Genomic DNA, 20,752 nt, shown 5'->3' with positions numbered 1-20,752 from the left:
GACACTGGGGATAAAATAAATGTTCAAGGCACAGTATGAACACTTATTGTGGTAGGAGGTAGAACCAGACATTTAGACTATATCCCTGACAGTGATTAACAGAAACGTTCTCGGAGTCATTTCATCATTCAAAAGAGAGAAGGAGAATATAAGAGCCTATAATTAGCACTTATTGCTTGTTCCAAGGCCTTGAATAGTTACCTCATATGCAACAACAACAAAAAATGAAGTACATTGAGGAGAAGGCTCTTTTCTACTCTGCTCTGTGCTTTAGGAGGTTGAACCTACTGACCACATCAACCCTCTCAACTTCTGGCTTCCATTAGCTTTCAGCTGTGAGAACTCTGCTGGGAGAGTGCAGGGCAGGAAGAAACTAAAGTTAAGAGGTATTCCCTAGGCCTCCCTTCAAAACCATAGCTTCCGGCAAAAAGCCCTCTCTTACAGCTGCAGCTACTCCTACAACTCTGTCTGGGTTCTGGTAACATTCCCTCTCCTTGACCTGCAGATCTAGAAGTGGTAATGGCTTCCTTCTGTTGCTTGCCCTGGTATGTTTCTCCATCTCATACTGGTTTTCTTTAACCCTGCTTATATCTTTCAAATACTCTCTTTATTACACTTCCTTCAATTACTCCTGCTTGAGTTTACTGCCTATTTCTTTTGAGGAAAGGAGGTGCCCCATAACTCAAAAGGACCAATTTTGTAAAGAGATTAATAGTAAATGCCTGGCTGTGTATGTATTGTTAGTACAGGGGTGGGTAAGGAAAAGGCTTTCATCTCACTGCATCACTTATTGATCTGCTCATTGATGGGTGAATTTCCCTTAAGTGAAGATAAAGCCTTTCATTACACCATTATGGAGAGGAACATAACATGCAAATTTCTCTGGTTTAAAATGTCTTCACTCTATAAATGATTGCTATCAGATTCTTCCTTGAGAGATAACACTGGTGATTGAGGGAGATAGAGCAGTGAGGCAGTGTCTGATAAGGATAAAGAAAATGGTGATAACACAATGAAGGATCAAGGGGGAATAAAAAGGCTTTGTGTACAAAAGATTGGCTTTTTCAATGTGTAGTTTTAAAGACTAAAGCTAAGCATTTCTTCTCTATTAGCCTAGAATAAATGAGGCTACCCGTGGTTGGCCTGTACTTGGAGACAGGACCCTTAAAGAGGTAAGTCAGGTAAAATGAGGTCATATAGGCGGACTCTAACCCAATATAACTGGTGTCCTATAAGAAGAGGATATTAGGATAGATATGCACAGAAGAGAGGCAATGTGATGATTTAGGGAAAAAATAGCCACACTACCTAAAAAGGGGTTCATGAGGCATTGTTCTGGGTTCCCATCATAACATTAAGGGAAACTTTCACAATGTCCAGAGCCCTTGATGTCCTGCAAATAGAAGAGGATTTATGAAAATTCCTTGCAACAGGAACCCACTTAGGTGTCACCAACCTTGACTTCCAAATGGAACATACATCTACAGAAGGAAAAGTGATGGCATGTTCACCATAATGAGAACCTGAGAGAAGCTTCAGCCATTAACCTGGCTTGGATGTCAGTCACATCCTTTAGGAATACTGGCCAGAAGGTATTCCTTAGAAACCATGAGGGTAAGTATTCCTGAAGTTTGCTGCTGCCTCTTGAGCCTCTCTGATTGTTGCTGCTTCACCCCTGAAACCTTCGCTAACCAGGTCCAGGCAGCCTTCTGGAAGCCACAACTTCTGGCGGTTATTGATCCCAACCAAGACTGACCACCAGCCTCCCATGGAGATGTCTTATGTTAACTGATCTACCAATGCCCTGTGTCACAACACGCTCCTTTGTACTATGTGGACTTTGCCATCAAGTGCAACAACAAAGGAGCTCACTCAGTGACTCTGAAGTGTTGGGCACTGGTCCAGGAAGTTCTGCGCACACTCGGCCTTATTTCCCAAGAGCACCTAGAGTTCGTGTCTGATCTCTACTTCTACAGAGATCTTGAAAAGATTGAAAAGGAAGAGCAGGCCACTGCTAAAAAGACTATGACCAAGGAGAAAGGGACTGCTCCAGCTCCTGAATTTGGTGCTGTTCAACCCAAGGTTGCAGACTGATCAGAAGGTGTACAGATGCCCTCTGTACCTGTTCAGCAGTTACCTACTGAGGATGGGAGCACTCAGCCGACCACTGAAGACTGGTCTGCAGCCCCCACTGCTCAGGCCACTGAATGGGTAAGAACAACCACTGAGTGGTCTTCAGCTAGTCTTCCACAGACTCTTGAACAGAAAATAGAAATACAGTTGATGGAAAATAAAAAGTTACTAAAAAATCATTTAATTAAAATAAAAGCCAAGGATTCAGGCCTGGAATAGAGCCTTTCCTCCTGGATTTCAGAAGAAGCCTATCCTGCCAATACTTTGGTCTGCAACTTATAGTGTCCAGAATTGTGAGAAATTACTGTGTATAAGCCACTCAGTCTGTGGCACTTTGTTAAGGCAGTCCTAGCAAACTAATATACCCACCCCCACAATTTCTAAAGTAAAGAATTCTCTTCTGGGGGGAAAAAAAAACCCTCCTCCACCATACCAAGAAAACCAAATCAATCCATTGTTTTAGCATCATAAAGCTGCAACTTTCACATATAAATCCTAAGGAGAGGTAATCATTTTTTAAAATCTACCCATCAATATATGTCATTAGGTCCATCATTTTGGGTAACAAACGTGCCAGTGCATTTATTTCCTAGCCACTTTTGCAAATTAAATTACAGTAGGACTACTGTTCATTCTACTAAATATTAGGACAAAGCTCCATTCCTAAGCAAAGATTTGGCATTTTAGGACTTAATGTGTTTTCTTTTCTCACACACTGCTACTATATAAGGATCACTGAACAAAGAAGAAATTCAACTGATGTGAAGAGCAAGAAATAAAATAAAGTAAGATGAGATTCCTTAGAATGTTGAGGTAGTTTTCATACCTAACCCCTAAGTGTTGCTACTCCAACAAAGATTATTTAGAAAGCCTTATCTAAAACTTCTGGCTCTCCTTCAACCCATACCCTGCCCTACCCAAAACCCCTTCATTTGCATGATATGCTTGCTAAAGATTGGTCTGTTCAGTTTGTTTTTGGTCAGTGCGTTACACGAACAGGGAACTTCTGTCTAAACAGCAAGGAAAAGCAAAGCAAAGAAAGAGGGCCACACAATCACATTTATTTTTTTTTCTCTCTATGGGAATAAATACTGCTGGGATACCCCCTGCTCCTATTGCAGTTATTAAAAAGTAATAGAATTCTCCTTTGATATTTGTGCTTGGGAACTCATTGTCTTAGAAATAAATGTAAAAGCATCAAGTAGGTTTGGGAATGATTAAAAAACAAATAAAATCAACACCAACTTGCTAAAGTTTTAGAGAACTCAGCCTCAGAAATGGAATAACATATGTGACAGGAACCCCATTAACGGAATCATTTGTTTCACTGTCTCGTTTTAGTTCCAAGTTCCAGAGTTGTTCATTTTCATTCAATTTAGTGAGGCTCAGCATTCTTAACAATAATTTATAGAAGTGAGTTTTTCTTTCAACTACATAAAATTACAAGTTTTGCCGCATTCTTAAATGTGATATTTATTACACCCCATGACCAGGAATGTTTCCAGTAAAAAAACAACTTGATTTCAAAACACAAAAATTGGATTCCCTTCACAGACTTTTGTTAGCTCTAAACTGTTGGAACAACAGTGCTTAATCCAGAGGGTCTGCCTGCCTGGTGCAGAAACTGAGATTTGCTTCTGGAACCAGGCCTTCTGGATTTGAACCCAGCCTTCTGGTCTTACTAGCTGCTGGCCCATCGGTAATTTTCTCATCTGTAAAATGAAGATAATCACAGTACCTGCCTCATTTGTTTGTTGTGGGAATTAAATAACTGAAGACAATAAGGTACTTCCACAAGTATCTAATATGGTTTATTTGCTCAACAAGTATTTGGTGCTGCTGGTGTTTAAGGCAGCAGAGAAATAGCACATGAGTTCTCAGCTTTTATCTGCAGGCCTCAGCTCTACCTTCTACACCAGTAAACAGCCAATGAAAGGACTGGAAATGCCTGTGTGAATCAAGGGGTGATCTGTGTGGTTATCTGGTCAAACCTCTAGCTGTCTTTTAGGGGCCCTTACCTGGGCCTATGGTGGTGGTGAGGCTTTGTGGCACCAGCATTCTCAGTGAGGTTTGTTTTGAAGATGTAGAGGTTAATTACCTTTTTTTTTTATTATTTTTTATTTTTTTTCAATTACAGTTGTCCCATTTTTCCCCCATTGCTCCCCCCACCCAGCCCATCCCTTCTCCCACAATCATACCCCTCCCCGTTGTCCATGTCCATGAGTCATTCATACACGTTCCTTGACTAGACCCTTCCCTTACTTATCCCTCTTCTCTCCCTCCCCCCTCCCCCCTACTGACTACTATTCTAGTCTTTTCCTATTTAGTTCATTTGTTTGTGTTGCTCTTTAGTTTCCTGTATTAGGTGATATCATATGGTGTTTTTCTTTCTTTGCCTGGCTTATTTCACTAAGCATAATTCTTTCTAGTTCCATCCATGTTGTCGCAAATGGCAGGAAAATATCATTTCAAACTTTCTCTTGCTTAACCTGTAAGATTTAGTAAAAATTCAAAACTATTTTTTATTATGTGTGCTCAACAGATGAATATAAAAAGATGACTGATATGAAACATAGGAAAGGAGAAGAGTCTGTGAAAGAAGCCAAAAGCAGAACTTGACATTATTTTCGGGTCCGAGGTGGAAAGTTTTCTTATATTATCTCATAGTGGGAAAAACTTCATTTAATCTTTCCTTCCTATCATACTCCATCTATAACAATGGTAGAAGAGAGAGAAAAATTACTTTTTCCAAATCATTCCTAAATTGGCTGCTTTGTTATATATATTTTGTTTCACATTGACAATGTTTTTCCTAAATACCCCCAGAATTTGATGCAATAATATCCTTCAAGGACATAAATTATCCAAGCTAGATTCTAGAAGTATCATTTTGCTGCCCGTTGGTGCATAAAATAAGAAAAACAATGTGCACCATAACCTGGAAAACCCATCTCTCTGATCCAAGGAAGCCATGAGAAATGTTTCCCTCTGTGGAGAACAGTACCCTCCAATTACCCAGAATTTGAACCCAGAAATTTCTAAAGTAAGCTTAAAGGGATTTTTTAAAAATATCCAGAATCCTCTTTGAAAAATACCAGAGGAAGCCAGAAGCCCAAGGATTCGAAGCTACATCCTGATTGGTCACATGTCAGAACAAGGAAAGTCAGAAGCGAGCAGTGATTGGTGCATGAGGAGAGTCAGAACTTTGGCCGAAGGGTGGGAGATGAAAGAGGAAAATCATGAATGGGAACGGAGAAAGCACACAGGGAAGAGAAATAATGTGAAAGGAGGAGGGAGTGACAATAACGCAGAAGACAGGACTGGAAGAAGAAAAACAATCTTTCCAGGAAAAAATTTAATGAGGAAGCTGGTTTATTGATTTATTGATGTGCTCTACTAACGTTTGAGACCAGGCAGGTCCACTCGGGATTCAGACAGACAGAAGGAAATATGCGGAGCCATCGGAATATCTCACATGCCTTTATTCCAGCTGCTGGGGTCATCCGAGCAGGCAGAAAGCCCCGATTTCCTTCATAGACAAAACCAGCTGCATGCCAGAGTATGACATCACTGGTTACATAATGGCGGGTGCTTTGCGCATGTGGGTTTCTAGCGACAGTTACGTAAGTACTGCTGAGTCATAGATGCCCAGATACCTGGATGAGGGAGCCGGACTGACTCCATTTTCCCTGCAACTGATTTATTGTTTTCTCAGAGGTTTCTTTAAAGGGGTATCTCTGAAACTGAGAATTGATCTACAAGTCCCCCAAATTTCAAACATTCTTGTAGTCACTTGATGATTTGGGGAAGGGGGTTGCTTTTGTTTTTGTTTTTGTTTCTGTTTTTGCTATTTTCCACGGCCACTTGGGTTACAATTTTTTTAATATTTTTATCTTCATTAAATGTGTTCCTATATTTATATTTGTATTTAAAGCTTAAATAAATTAATTTCATATCATTAATTAAGTGGAAAGCCAGTATTATTTTCCATAAATCGTAGGTGATGACAAAAATAAAGGAACTAGAAACAAGTAATGCATTCAATTCTAGCCAGAGAAAGAGAGTTTGTGACTAGCAAACGATGGGGAGGTGCTAAAATATAAGGGCACTAAATGAGACTTGATCCTGGTGTAATCAAAAGAACTGTAAGAGAATTGAAATAGGAAAAAAAAATTATTCTCAAGTTGTGAGTCCATGTAATTTAATGAAATGTCTAAGTACCATATAAAGTCATTTCTTCCTACATGTCTAAAAATTAGTAGCATTTATCCCACACTTTAGAAAGCATTGGGGCTGTGGGCATTTCAGTCCCTGGGGTGGGGGGGGGCGTCACACTCTTTACAAATAAATACATTTTCTCATTAGACCAGCCTGCAATGTTATGAGACTTTAGGGCATTCCCCCCATAGGGGCTAATCACCTCTGGGGGTTCTAAGATATAGGGAAAGATCCAGGACCAGAGCTGGGAGACACATTACTCCAGAGATATGCCAAAAAGGAGTCAGTGAACCCCTGAATAACATCCCATCATGCATCTATCCATGTGCTGTCCAGTACAGCAGGCTCCAGACACATGTGGCTACTGAGCAAATTGAAATGCATGGTTAATGTAAAATACACCAGATTTTTAAAGAAAGTACAAAAAAAATGTGAAATCCATTTTTAAGAACTATATGCTGATTACATGTTGAAATGATACTATTTGGGATACATTGGGTTAAATAAAATATATTAAAACTAAATTCACTTTTTTTGTTTTTAATTTTTAAATTATTTTATTTTGAGCCAATTTTAGAAGTACAGATAAGTTGCACAATATATAGAGTTTCCTTATACTCTTCAGCAAGCTTCCTTTTAGATTAATATGTTATATAACCAAGAAATTAACACTGATTTAATACTATTAACTAAATACCAGTGTGTAATCAAATTGTGCTCCTTCTTTCCACTGATTTCCTTTTTGTTGTTTCAGGATCCAAGTCAAGGTACAACATTGAATTTAGTTGTCGTGTTCCCTTAGTCTCTTCTAATCTATGACAATTCCTTAGTCTTTCTTAGTCTTTCATGATCTTGATGCTCATAAAGTGTACTTATCTGTTGTCTTACAGAATATCCCTCAAATTATGTTGATGTTTTCTCATGATTGGAATGGTAGTGGCTTTTAGGAAAGAAAAATCACAGCTTAGAAATGTCCTTTTCAGTACATTCTTTCAAGGAATTTATGATGTCACTATGTCTTGTTACTGCTGATTTTTACTTTTATTTAACATGGCTACTATAACAATTTTTATTACATACATGGCTCACAATATTATTCTATCAGACAGTGCTAGTTGATACCATACATAAAATAATAAGTATGTGACTTAAAGGAGCATGTTCATAATAGGAATATATGTACTTAATTATGTTTTTCTAGACTCTTTTGACATTTTCACCTATTAATACTAATAACAACTAACATTTATTGAGAACCTACTCTATGCTAGACTATTTTATAAACACCTCCCTCTATTAAATCACTTAATCCCTAAACAATCTGATATGATAGATGTTGTCATTATCCCTTCTTTACAGCCAAGGAGCCTGGGCAGCAATGAGATTATAAATTGCACAAGGTCCCTTGGCTTGTTAAGTGACAGATCCAGAATTTTAACAGAGGGAGAGAATTCCAGAGCCAGGGTCTATAATCACTACACTTTTTAAAAGCCACAGCACCTGTTGATTCAAATCCCACAGCTCAAGCTCTCCCAAGAGTAAACTCTATTCTAGCTTTTCTCTCTTTTGCTACATGACATAGAGTGGGAGGATTTATATTTAAGCTTCTATACACTGTGCTAATAATTCGACACATGTCTCATTTGATGCTTATAGCAGTTCCATTTTATAGATAAAAAAAACTAATGCTCACAAAAATAGCAATGATCAGAGTCTGGGATTCACATATTTCGCTCACTCTCCATTATACTCTACATTCTACCGTTGACTCAACTGCTTAAGTGTTTCATTTTATCAGATTTTAACAGTTAATTTCTTAAAAGAAAACCAGTCTATACTATAAAGATTCTATCCAGCAGAAGGTTTTCTGATAAAAGATAATGACCCTGATGTACCTATTGAGTTGCCAAGGGGAGAAACTGGTGTCACTTGAGTACATATTACAAAATGGGTAGGCTCCAAGTATGGAAAACCTAGTCGTCTATGTAGGCAATATAAGGTAACTCTTAATTAGCTAGAATGTTTAATGGAGAAACCAGAGCACCTGAACTATTAGTAATTATCTGGGAAAATTCTTTTTGCAAGTAGTACCAATACTTAGTATCCATAGCTTGAAAACTGATTATCAAAATGGAGAACTTCCTGTGGTTGAATATAAAATCCATTGTGTTCATCAAGGCCCATTCTAGTGACTGAATGACAGGATCTTCTTTAATAGAAGAGTAGAATTGGGCACCACTTCCTGGAGGCCATGCTGCTTAAGTGGAGACAGCCAGAAATGTAGCCCAAATGGAATATTCTGATGACTCCTGAGACCAAAGCAGAGGGATGCAGTTGCTTCTCTTTGTTCAATTGAGTCGCCTTACAAAAAATAATGAGGTGATTCCAAAGAGTTCTATATAATTAGACATACTGGAGTGGTAGGCATGACTCATATTATTAGCTATTAACTGTTTGTTTGTTTTTTTCTTTTTTTTAATGTTTCTCTTAATTTCCTGCCTTAAAGTCCCAAGATTCCTTTTCTTCTCAGAGCCTTCTACAGTTCCCAAATATAGCCACTAGAGAGTGCTGCTGAATCATACTTCACACAAAATTCACAGCTTTACTTGCTTGTTTCTTTGGGAGTGGGGGGAGTGGCTCATTTCACAGGCACATGCACAGCACAGTGTAAGGGGCAAGATTTGGATTTCTTTTTTTAAAAACAACTACAACAAACAGTTTTAATACAGGTCCATAGAGCAAATTTTATGAATTTCTATATTGCCATCAGAAGCAAGCAAATCTAAGCAAGAAGAGGTGAAGAAATTATTTCATGTAGTGATATCCTACCTTGCATTACTCTCTTGAAAATAAGAAGATGACCGCCTGTGCAGTTTTGCCTTGCTTTGCTCTGGGGATTAGTGAGAGAGCTTCCCCTCAGATATTTGAGAAGAAAATAGATCTCCTTGGAGGGTTGCATATCCCAGTGAGAGCAAGAAAGCCAGCTGAAATTGATATGCATTCACCAGGCTCATCTCGGTCCCATTTCCACATCCTTTAACTGCAAATACACCTTATCATCCTCCTCACAAGCTGGTCTGACCATCAGTAAATCTTTATCCCACAGAGCAAGATAAGTAACTTGAAATAAAATGTATATACCCACATGCAAGAATGAAACAAGAGGAGGAGGCAGAGGCTGTTGAGAACCGCGCATGCCCCCAGGGTCCCCTGTGATGTGTTGTGAACCATTCAAAGAGAATGGACAGTCAGGAAGCAGGTATGCCCCAATTCACTGAGAACATACATTCTGAAAGTCCGTTGGCAGCCCCAGGTAAGATTTCGTACTATTACCCTTGTTTTACGGATGAAGATTGGGATTACACATCTCATCAAAATTTGCCTGAAGTCACAGCCAGCAAATGGCAAATGTAAGCCCATTGACTTCAAAGCCCGTGCCCTTTCATGGTACTTGCTTGTTCCTATCGAGTGCTTTCGATGTACCAGGCACTCTTCCAAGTGCGTCACATGCACCATCTCATTTACACCCACGATAGGTGTAACGGATAGGCACTGTTATTATTTCCATTTTAAAAATGAGGCAATTGAAGCACAAAGAGGTTAAGAAACTTGTCCAAGGTAATAAACGTAGTAAAAAAGTCATAGGACATGGATTCAAAACCAGGCCACAGGCTCCAGAACTGCTGCCCTGAAACAAACCACCACCCAGGGAACCCTCGCGGCCCTCTGCAAGTTCTCAGTCATTGGTTGAGTTATGAATTATTGGGCCAAAACCATGACTGTCAAAAGTGAAAGGAAAAGAGTTGCTGTTCCTGAGTGGGACATGAGATTAAGTAACAGTTGTTTAGAGCCTACAATTTGCCAGATTTCATTTTTTGTACTTTATATATTAGGGGACACCAAGATAAACCCTAGAGTTTTTTTTTATAAAAAATTGTGTATTTAGTAAAAAATTATGTTTAAACTTCAGTCATCTTCAAAGTGGTCTCCATTTGATGCAATACACCTATTAAGACTTTTTTCCACTGCTCAAAACACTTTGAACTTGTCAATTTTGATGCCTTCTAGTGCCTCTGCCACTTTTTGTTTCACCTTTTCCACATTGGCAAAACGTTTTCCTTTGAGGAATTTTTTTATCCAGGGAAACAAACAAACAAACAAAAAGTCACTCGGTGCGAGATCTAGTCAATAGGGATGGTGGGGCATAGGGATCATGAGGTTTTGGTCAAAAACTGCTGAACACTCAACTTGGTGTAAGCAGGTGCACTCATAAATCACATTGAAATGGGTTAACACATTGAAAGAGTCTGAACACATCCACTCACAACAATGCCAGCTGGTACACTGATACAGATGGTTTCCTAGAACACTCACCTAGTGGAGAATGCCTATACTACAAGGGGCCTGCCCTCCAGAAGATAATTCTGGTTTTATGGGGGTTTCTCCCTCCTATGTGATATCATTTGATTCTCACAATAGTCCTGGGACAGAGGGATAATTAGTCTCATGTTCAGGTGGAAAAACCTGTACCAGAAAGCTTACTTAACCTATCCAAGCACATGCAATTAATAAATAGCAGAGGCAAGAGTAAAATGTAACATCTGTTTAACTTGGAAAGATTTCCAAGTATTGTTGTATGAGAAAAGCAAATTCCAAAACAGTATAGACGATGCATATATGCAAAGAATTACATCATTATGTAAAAAATATGTAAGGACACTTTTTAGGTTGTTAGTCTAGGTGATAGGAGAAAAATGTGGTAATGATGTAAAAAGTACAATACCACACTTTTATGCATCTGTGAAAATTACACATGTGCATAAGTAAATGTACATATAGTTATAAAATGTACACAAAAGTTACAATAAATAAAATTAAATAATTTAAATTAATTACTAGATAGTTGATAAAATTCAATTAGTATACTTTATTCTTATGGATGTGTCTTTCTAATCCTGGATTGTTAACAAAAATAAAAAGTAAGCGTTACATTTAAGATTGAAACTCTAGATGTATTCAAGTTAAACTCAAGAACAAGGCTAAGAATATAACTATTATTATCTATTATTCAACATGATTCTAGAAGCTCTATTTAATTTAATAAGACAAGAAAAGGAATTGAGAGGTAAAAGCATTAGAATGGAAAACAAGAAATCATGTGCACTAATGATTGTGTTATAAAAGGATATATACATAACAAAACAACAATGCCTTTATGTGACATAGGGCCAACCATAGATACCACTTTTGAATTGGCAAAAATTAATATTGGTACCATTTTAACTCCTCTACTTCGTACCACTTACTAATTTCTCCTCCAAGTCTCAGTGCTATTATGTTTCTCTAAACTTTAAAATTATCATCTTCTTCCTTTCACTACCCATAATCAAAGCTCACTTTCCACTGTGGTAGAAGAAAAATGACACTTTCACACACACAAACTCATTTATACTAATTTGTGAATGACCAGTAAAATTCCCATACTATCCCAAATGTGTACATGTGTGTATATATATATTTCATAATTATATATACACATAGACATAAATATATACACATTATTAATACATTTTATTTTTAGAGAATTTTTAGGTTCACAGCAAAATTGAGTGGAAATTATAGTTTTTATTCAACCCATGTTCCCCACACATAAGCAACCTCCCTTACCATCTCAATCTCATAAGAGTGATACATTTGTTAAAAATCAGTGAGTGTAAAATAAAAAGGACTTCCAGCCAAGATGAAAGCCTAGACTGACACGCTCCATCTCCCTCCACAACTAAGAAGGAATACAACTACCGCAAAACCAGAAATAACCAGAAGTTCCAGAAAATAAATAGAGTGCAACGTATGATGTTATAAAGAAGTGGTGCTCGTCCAGATGGGTAGGAGGAACGAAGCCAGGGTGGAGAGGTCAAGCTGTGCTGGCGGTGGCGGCGGCGGTGACAGTGGTAGGACGGCGGTAAGCACAGACACCCATATTTAAAGGGAGGCGAGAAGTGCCTGGGGAACACCCTTGGCTGCAGACCAGACCCGTCAGCTTGTGATTTCATTGCCAGGGAAGGCAGACCCTCATTGCCTTGAACTGTGAGGCCTGAAAGGGGTGGGGATGGAAGAGGAGGTTCCTGGTCTCTCAGTGGAGAGTGAATGGCAGGAATCCATCTTGGATCCCCGCCCCCACAGAAAACACCTGGTAGTGACGAGTGCATGGGGCTCCACCCCCTGTAACATAGGAGGTGTGACAGACCCGCCCAAGAAGCAAAGGTAAACACAAAACTGTCAGGATGACACAGATCATGATAGAGATCCCAATCACACAGCTGACCAGACAGCAAATATCTACTCTAATGAAGCGGCAGATAGGAAATCTTTCTGAGGCACGGTTCAGAGCTTTGGTTATAAAAATGCTTATAGACTTAAAACAGCAGTTCTTAAATAAGACAGGGAAGGAATGAAGGCTAGCCCTGCTGAAATGAACAAAAACACATATGAAACTAGTGGTGAGGGAAATAAAACGGGGGATCAAATCAACAAATCGGAACATAGGGAAGGAACAAACAGTCAACCAGTGCAGAAAGAGGAAATGAAAAGTGAGGAAAATGAGGAGAGGCTCAGAAACCTATGGGACAGCTATAAGCAGGCCAACATCTGAATCATAGGGTTGCCAGAAGGTTGAAGAAGAACTAGAAATTGAAAAATGATATGAAAAAATAATGAAGCAGAACTTCCCTAACATGGGGAAGGAAATAGACTTACAGGTCCAGGAAGCACAGAGAGTGCCAGAAAAACTGGACCTAGGGAGAACCACACCAAGACACATTATAATCAAAATGTCAAAAATTAAGGATAAAGAGAGAGTCTTAAAAGAAGCAAGAGAGAAGAAGAGAATTACATACAAAGGGGTCCCAATAAGACTATCAGCTGATTTCTCAAAATAAACTCTACAGGCAAGAAGGGACTGGCAAGAAATATTCAAAGTAATGAAAAGCAAAAACCTACAACCACAATTACTCTTTCCAGTGAAGCTGTCATTCAGAATAGAAGGGCAGAGAAAGTGCATCCAGAACAAAGTAAAACCGAAGGACTTTATCAAATCCAAACCACTGTTATATGAAATGTTAAAGGGACTTGTTTAGGAGAAAGAGGATCAAAACTATGAACATTAAAATGAAAACTGCATCATAACAACAAACAACAGAAGCTAGGGAACCAAAACAAAGGCAAACTAAGTAGGTAACAGGAGTGGGAAAAGAATTATAGGTATGGGTAACATTATGGGGGGAGGTCAACAGGGAGGGGGGATGGGGGAAAGAGAGGGAGGTGGTACAGGAGTCAAGAAGCATAGTAGGAGGGAGTGGAGTAAACAGGGGTATGTTGAGAAGAACTATGTGCACAACCAACGGGCATGGACTAAGGAAGGGCGACAACTGGATGGAGGGGGGTCATTGGGTGAAGGGGAACAAAGAGAAAAGCAGTTGGGACACTGTAACAGTATAATCAATAAAGCATATTCTAAAAAAGTCAATGAGTGTACATGGACACATCAGTCTCCCCCGAAGTTCATAGTTCACAATAGGGTTCACTTCTATTGTGCTGTGTTTCCTGTGAATTTTGACAAATGTATAATGACATGTATCAACACTTTTAGTTTTATATAGATTAGTTTCAATGCACTACAAATCCTCTAGGCTATGTCTATTCAACCCTCCCTCTCCCCTAACCCTGGGCACCACTAATCTTTTTACTGCCTTCATGGTTTTGCCTTTTCCAGAGTGTTATACAGTTGAAATCGTACAGTGCACAGCCTTTTCAGATTGGCTTCTTTAATATTAATTTAAGTTTCCTCAATTTTTTTATAGCTTGATAGCTCATTTCCCTTTTAGTACTGAATAATTTCCATTGTCTGGATGTGCCACAGTTTATTTATTCATTCACCTACATGACAGCTTGGTTGCTTCAACATTTTGGCAATTATGAATAAAACTGCTATAAACATCTGTGTGCATATTTTTGTGTAGACATACGTTTTCAATTCACTTGGAAAAATAGCAAGGAACATAATTGATGGATTATATAGTAAGAGGATGTTTAATTTTGTGAGAAACTGCCAGAGTGTCTTCCAGAGCGCCTGTATTATTTTGCATTCCCACCAGCAATGAATGAAAGTTGCTCCATGTCCTTGTCAGCATTACTTACACATCATCAGTGTTCTGGATTTAGGCTATTCTAATAAGTATGTAGTGGTAACTTATTGTTGTTGAACAGCTTTTCATATGCTTATCTGTACACCTTCTTTGGTGAGATGTCTATTCATGTCTTTGCCCCTTTTCCTTTTTTAAATTTTATTTTATTTTATTTTTATTGTTTTTCTATTACAATTGTCTCACTATTTCCCTCATTGCTACCTTCCACCCAGCCTACCCCTTCTCCCACAGTCAATCTCCACCCAGTTGTCTGTGTCCATGGGTTATTTATACTAGTTTCTTTACTAAACCCTTCCCTTACCCCCTTCCTCTCCCCCCCTCCCCCGATAACTGTTACTCTGTTCCTTGTTCAATTTTGTTCATTTTTTGTTGTTGTTGTTCATTAGTCTCCTGTATCAGGTGATATCATATAGTATTTTTCTTTCATTGTCTGGCTTATTTCGCTAAGCATAAATCTCTCTAGTTCCATCCATGCTGATGCAAATGGCAGGAGTTCCTTCTTTCTCTCTGCTGCATAGTATTCCATTGTGTGTAATTGTACCACAGTATTCTAATCCATTCATCTACAGATGGGCACTTAGGCTGTTTCCAGCACTTGGGTATTGTAAACAGCGCTGCTATGAACATAGGAGTGCATAAGTTCTTTTGAATTGGGGTTTCAGGATTCTTCGGGTGTAATCCTAGCAGTGGAATCGGTGGTTCAAAAAGCAGTTCCATTTTTAGTTTTTTGAGGCAATCCCATACTGTTTTCCATAGTGGCTGCACCAGTCTTCATTCCCACCAACAGTGCACTAGGGTTCCCGTTTCTCTATATCCTCACCAGCACTTGTTGTTTGTTGATTTGTTAATGATGGCCATTCTGACTGTTGTAGAGTGGTTTTTGTTTGCATCTCTCTGATGGCTAGTGATGTTGAGTATTCTTTCATATGCCTATGAGCCCTCTGTATATCCCCCTGGGAGAAGTGTTTGTTCAGGTCCTTTGCTGTCTGTCTTCTTTGTGTTGAGACATGTAAGTTCTTTATATATTTTGGAGATCAATCCCTTGTCTGCGGTATCATTGACAAATATGTTTTTCCATATGCTTGGTTCCCTTTTCATCTTGCTGATGTTTTCTTCTGCTGAGCAGAAACTCTTTAGTTTGATATAATCCCATTTGTTTATTTTTTCCTTTACTTCCCTTGCGTTAAGAGATGTATCAGTGAAAATATCGCTACATGGGATATCTGAAATTTTCCTGTGTGTTTTCCTCTAGGACCTTTATGGTATCACGGCTTACATTTAAGTCTTTGATCCATCTTGAGTTTATTCTGGTATATGGTGTAAGTTGGTGGTCTAGTTTCATTTTTTTGCACATCCCTGTCTAGTTCTCCCAGCACTATTTGTTGAAGAGGCTTTTCTCATTCCACTTGATGTTCCTTCCCCCTTTGTAAAATATTAGTTGATCAAAGAGGCCTGGGTTTATTTCTGGGCTCTCTATTCTGTCCCATTGATCTATATGTCTGTTCTTATGCAAGTACCAAGCTGTTTTGATTACAGTGGCTTTGTAGTATAGTTTGGTGTCAGGTATTGTGATTTCTCCTATTGTATTCTTCCATCTCAAGATTGCTGTGGCTATTCAGAGTCTTTTTAGGTTCCATATAAATTTTTGAAGTATTTGTTCTAGGTTTGTGAAGTCCATCGCTGCTATTTTAATAGGAATTGCATTGAATCTATAAATTGCTTTAGGTAGTATGGACATTTTAATGATGTTGATATTTCCCATCCATGAACATGGTATATGCTTCCATTTATTTGTATCTTCCTTAATTTCTTTCTTCAGTGTTATCTAGTTTTCCCAGTACAGGTCTTTTACCTCTTTAAATTTGTTCCTAGGTACTTTATTTTTCTTGTTGCTATAGTAAATGGGATTTTTTTTCTAGTTTCTATCTCTGATATTTTATTGTTGGTGTACAGAAATGCCTTTGATTTCTGAATATTGACTTTGTACCCTGTTGTTTTGCCAAATTCACTTATTAGGTCAAGTAGTTTTTTCGGAGTCTATAGGGTTTTCTATGTACAATATCATGTCATCTGCAAATAATGTTGGCTTTACTTCTTCTTTTCCAATTTGGATTCCTTTTATTTCTTTTTTCTTGCCTGATTGCTGTGGCTAGAACTTCCAAGACTATCTTGAATAGGAGTGGAGAGAGTGGACATCCTTGTCTTGTTTCTGATCTCAGGGGGAATGCTTTCATTTTTGTCCATTGAATATGATGTTGGCTTCAGGTTTCTCGAATGTTCTTTGCCCCTTTTCTTAATCAGGTTCTTTTTTTATTCTCTAGTTTAAAGGCTTCTCTGTGTATTTTGGATGTCATTTATCATATTTGTTTTTGCAAATCTTTTCTCCCTGTCTGTGGCTTTTGCTTTGATACTGTCTTTCACAGAGCAGAAGTCTTTCGTTTTAATGAAGGAATCTTACTATCTTTATCATTATACTAGATAATTGATTATGTCTTTCATGGATCATCCCTTTGATGCTGTACCTAACAAATCATTGTCATACCCCTGATCATACTAGGTTTTCCTCCTATGTTATCTTCTAGAATCTTTATAGTTTTGTGTTTTATATTTAAGTCTCTGTGTTCAAGGTCTATGCCTAGATTTATTTTTTCCATGGTGGTATCCAGTTGTTCTAGCCTCATTTGTTGAAGAAAGTATTTTTGCTCCATTGTATGGCCTTTGCTCCTTTATCAAAGACCTTCTGATTACATTTATGTGGGTCTATTAATGAGCTCTCTATTTCATTCCACTGATCTACATTCATGTGCTGATTAACGATGGGTTTACCTCCTGAGAAATGCGTCATTGGGTGATTTTGTTATTGAGCAAACTTCACAGAGTGTACTTACACAAACCTGGTGGTATAGCCTACTACACACCTAGGCTATATGGTATATAGTCTGTCACTGCTAGAATACCACCCTGTACAGCATGTCACTATACAAAAAAACAAACACAAATCCCGCAAGATTAAACCATGCACAAGAGAACATGATGTAATCAAGAGAGACGACAAACACGGGATGTCTGGGTCTGCTGCCAGTATAACACAGCATACTGGTTTACAGCAAACTTTTGGTATAAATGGGAAGAGTACACTCTGATATAATCATAAAAATGTATAATATAGTAAATACAAAACCAGTAACAGTCATTATCAAGTACTATGTACTGTACATAATTGTAGTGTTATACACCAGCATCATCACAAACACATGAGTAATGCATTGTGCTCTGACATCATAATGGCTATAATGTCACTAAGCAATAGGAATTTTTCATCTCCTTCCCTGGCTGGTTTGGCTCAGTGGATTGAGCGTCGGCCTGCGAGCTAAGTGTCGCTGGTTCGATCTTCCAGTCAGGGCACATCAGAGAAGGAAAACTCTGACTCCAAAAAACCTCCGCTGCCTTGCGGCATACCTCTTCAGGGGAAAGGCTAAGGGAGTAAACCCCGACAGAAAATCCGGAGCCAGAGTCCCTAAGGCGGTTTGACGTTGTAGTCAACACGGGCAACTCCTGCGGCGCACCTGAAGCCAAGCTGTATTGACTCCGTCTTTCCCTTGGATCCTTCAGCTGCGAAGAGAGGGGGGGTCTGCTGCATGGGCAACAGCAGACCCTCCATATCACCCTGCCCAGGCTCTGTAGCTTCAGCTTCACTGGAGAGGACACTCCAGCGTCATCACAAGATGTCAATTCAACACGGGAGGAGACAGATACCGTGTCACTCCCGAGTTGGACTGCACAGCCATTCTCGGTGGTGCAGATAGACTCTTAAGAAGCTACACCATCGTCTCTCGAGACGGACGGCTGCCGACGAATAGGAATTTTTCATCTCCATTAAAATCTTACAGGACTCCCATTGTATACAGGGTCCATTGTTGACTGAGAAGTTGTTATGTGATAAATGACTGTATTTGTTTATTCTTTTACCAATAACACACTGTGTGATTACTGTAGCTTTATAATAAATCTTGACGTCAGGAAACATCAGTTCTTTAACTGTTCTTCTCTTCAATATTGAGTTGGCTATTCTAGGTCATTTGCCTCTTACTATAAACACTAGAATCAACCTATCCATATTCACAAAACAAATTTCTGAGATGCTGACTGGGATTATATTTTAATCTATAGATAAAATTAAGAGGAACCAATATCCTTTCAGAGATGTGCCACAATTTCTCTTACTTTGCTTGTATCTTTCTCTTTAGAGTTTATTTTTTTCAGAGCAGAAATAATGAGAAAGACAGTTTGATGATATGGAAAGAATAATAGGCTAAAAATCCGGAAATTTGACCTTTAATCCTTATTGCATTGCCTTGAGCAAGACAGTTAACCTCTATGGACCTTCATTTCTTTCCTTACGTAGAGATATGGAGGACATCTTAGCTCAAAAAGAACAAAACTGAGTGCTATTCAGAGCAAGTTTCTAAGTCTAATGTGAAAATATGTAACTTTTTAGATAGAGAATATATTTGGAAAATAATTAACTTCTTATTTCAATATACTGAAGAAACTGAAAAAGCACTTCAGGCTCTCCAATTGTTTGTTGGTTTGCCAGTAGAAGGTTTACCAGCTGTTATCATTATGAATAAAATAATCACGAGATATTTCAAGTCAACAGAACATTGAAAATGAAATAGTTCAAACTCTGCATACTGATTTTTAGGTTGTTCTTGCTTTGTTGGTGTTGGTGTTGTCATCGTATTGGTTGAGGCACACATTTTAAGCCCAGGGTCAGTGATGATTTATAGACCTGGCTGAGAAAGTTCAAGAGCACATACATTGATGTAAAAATCATTTAGGAATTTTGGGTGGGCCATGGAAATGTTTTTGTAATGAGATAGCTAGAATGATTCTCCAGAGGTTGCCAGGCCAAGCTCTAATGTCTGAAACTTGGATAGATGTAAATTGACCTGGCCAGCATTCCACAGGGATGAACACTCCAAACTGGAACTCAGAGGCTGTTCCAAGGGAATAACTGCTCCATTTCATGAATTTTTTCCTGATGCTCAACCAAATGCTCAGCAATTTTAACCCAGTTTTTCCTATTTTAATGACTAAACGTATTTAAGGTCCATGCCCTTCATATTACAACTTCTTTATTTCTAAGGAATGATACGAAGACTCCAAGTTAAGCAATCTCAAACCCTTCAAGCCATTTTCTAGTTTTTTCCACTCCAACATTCTCCTAGTCCATAAGAGACAAAAGAGTTAAGAAGACAAGCTTGTTAGGTAGACTGAAGAGAAGAAGAAAAAGAGAAAGATAAGACTAAGAAAGAATAGAGATACAGTTAAGATGAAGTTAGAGAGAGCCCCAAAATTGAGTAAGCACAGCTGATGTAGTTCCCACATATGGTTCCTGGAGTCTTGAATTTGACAAAGTAAAAATTTGGAAGTAAATTTATTAATCAGTGGGGAACTTTGTTAGCTTTCCTTTTTCCAAATAATAAAATTAATAAATTTTTTAAAACAACAAAAATCATAGTATAAACTACCAGACAGATTCATAGAAGGAATATATTCTCAAAATAACAACAGTTCTTTAAATGGAGTTAAAAGTGCACTACATCAATCACGTTTTTCTCCTCTAACCTCAGACAAGTGAAATTTTGTCAAACAAAAGTACTCCTCCTTTTTGATCTACATTTGAAAACCACTAGGCTACTCCATTGTGAGCATGAAACTAAACAGAAGAACCCAAAATGCTGCAGGCAGAGGGTGGTTTCATAGAGTTAAATGGGAAGCACGCTGGCACATATAACTCTGAAGACCCTTCTTAGAATGCCCATTAGAAAGTGTGTTTTCCAGAATAAGCAAACTACCAACCTTCACCGTGCTTTAAGTAGCTGCAATGGATTTTGTATATTGATATTAATATCCTAAAGCCTTGATGAACTTGTATATTAGCCCTAATAGTTTCTTATGGATTCTTTAGAATATATATATAGTTACATGATATGCAAATGAGAGTTTTATTTCTTCCTTTCTGATATGGGTGCTTCTATTTCTTTTTCTTTCTTAATTTCTCTGGCTAAAATGTCCAGTACAATATCAATTCAAAGTGGCAAGAAAAGACATTCTTGACTTGTTACTGTTCTTTGGAGAAAAGCTTTTGGTCTTTCACTATTACATATGATGTTAGCTAGGGCTTTTCATAG

General features: G+C 38.3%; 1 pseudogene; it reads left to right on the top strand.

Annotated features, from left to right (window-relative positions):
• Nucleotides 1-1,122: 1,122 nt before the first annotated feature.
• LOC150022542 (small ribosomal subunit protein uS2-like) overlaps nucleotides 1,123-20,752 on the top strand; it is a 40,961-nt pseudogene continuing 21,331 nt past the window's right edge.

Source organism: Furipterus horrens, unplaced genomic scaffold (genome assembly GCF_987537825.1).
Source record: "Furipterus horrens unplaced genomic scaffold, mFurHor1.1.pri manual_scaffold_1, whole genome shotgun sequence".
In the NCBI taxonomy this organism is placed as follows: Eukaryota; Metazoa; Chordata; class Mammalia; order Chiroptera; family Furipteridae; genus Furipterus; species Furipterus horrens.
The sequence above is the reverse complement of the archived record's forward strand: the minus strand, read 5'-3'. Positions and strand labels throughout refer to the sequence as shown.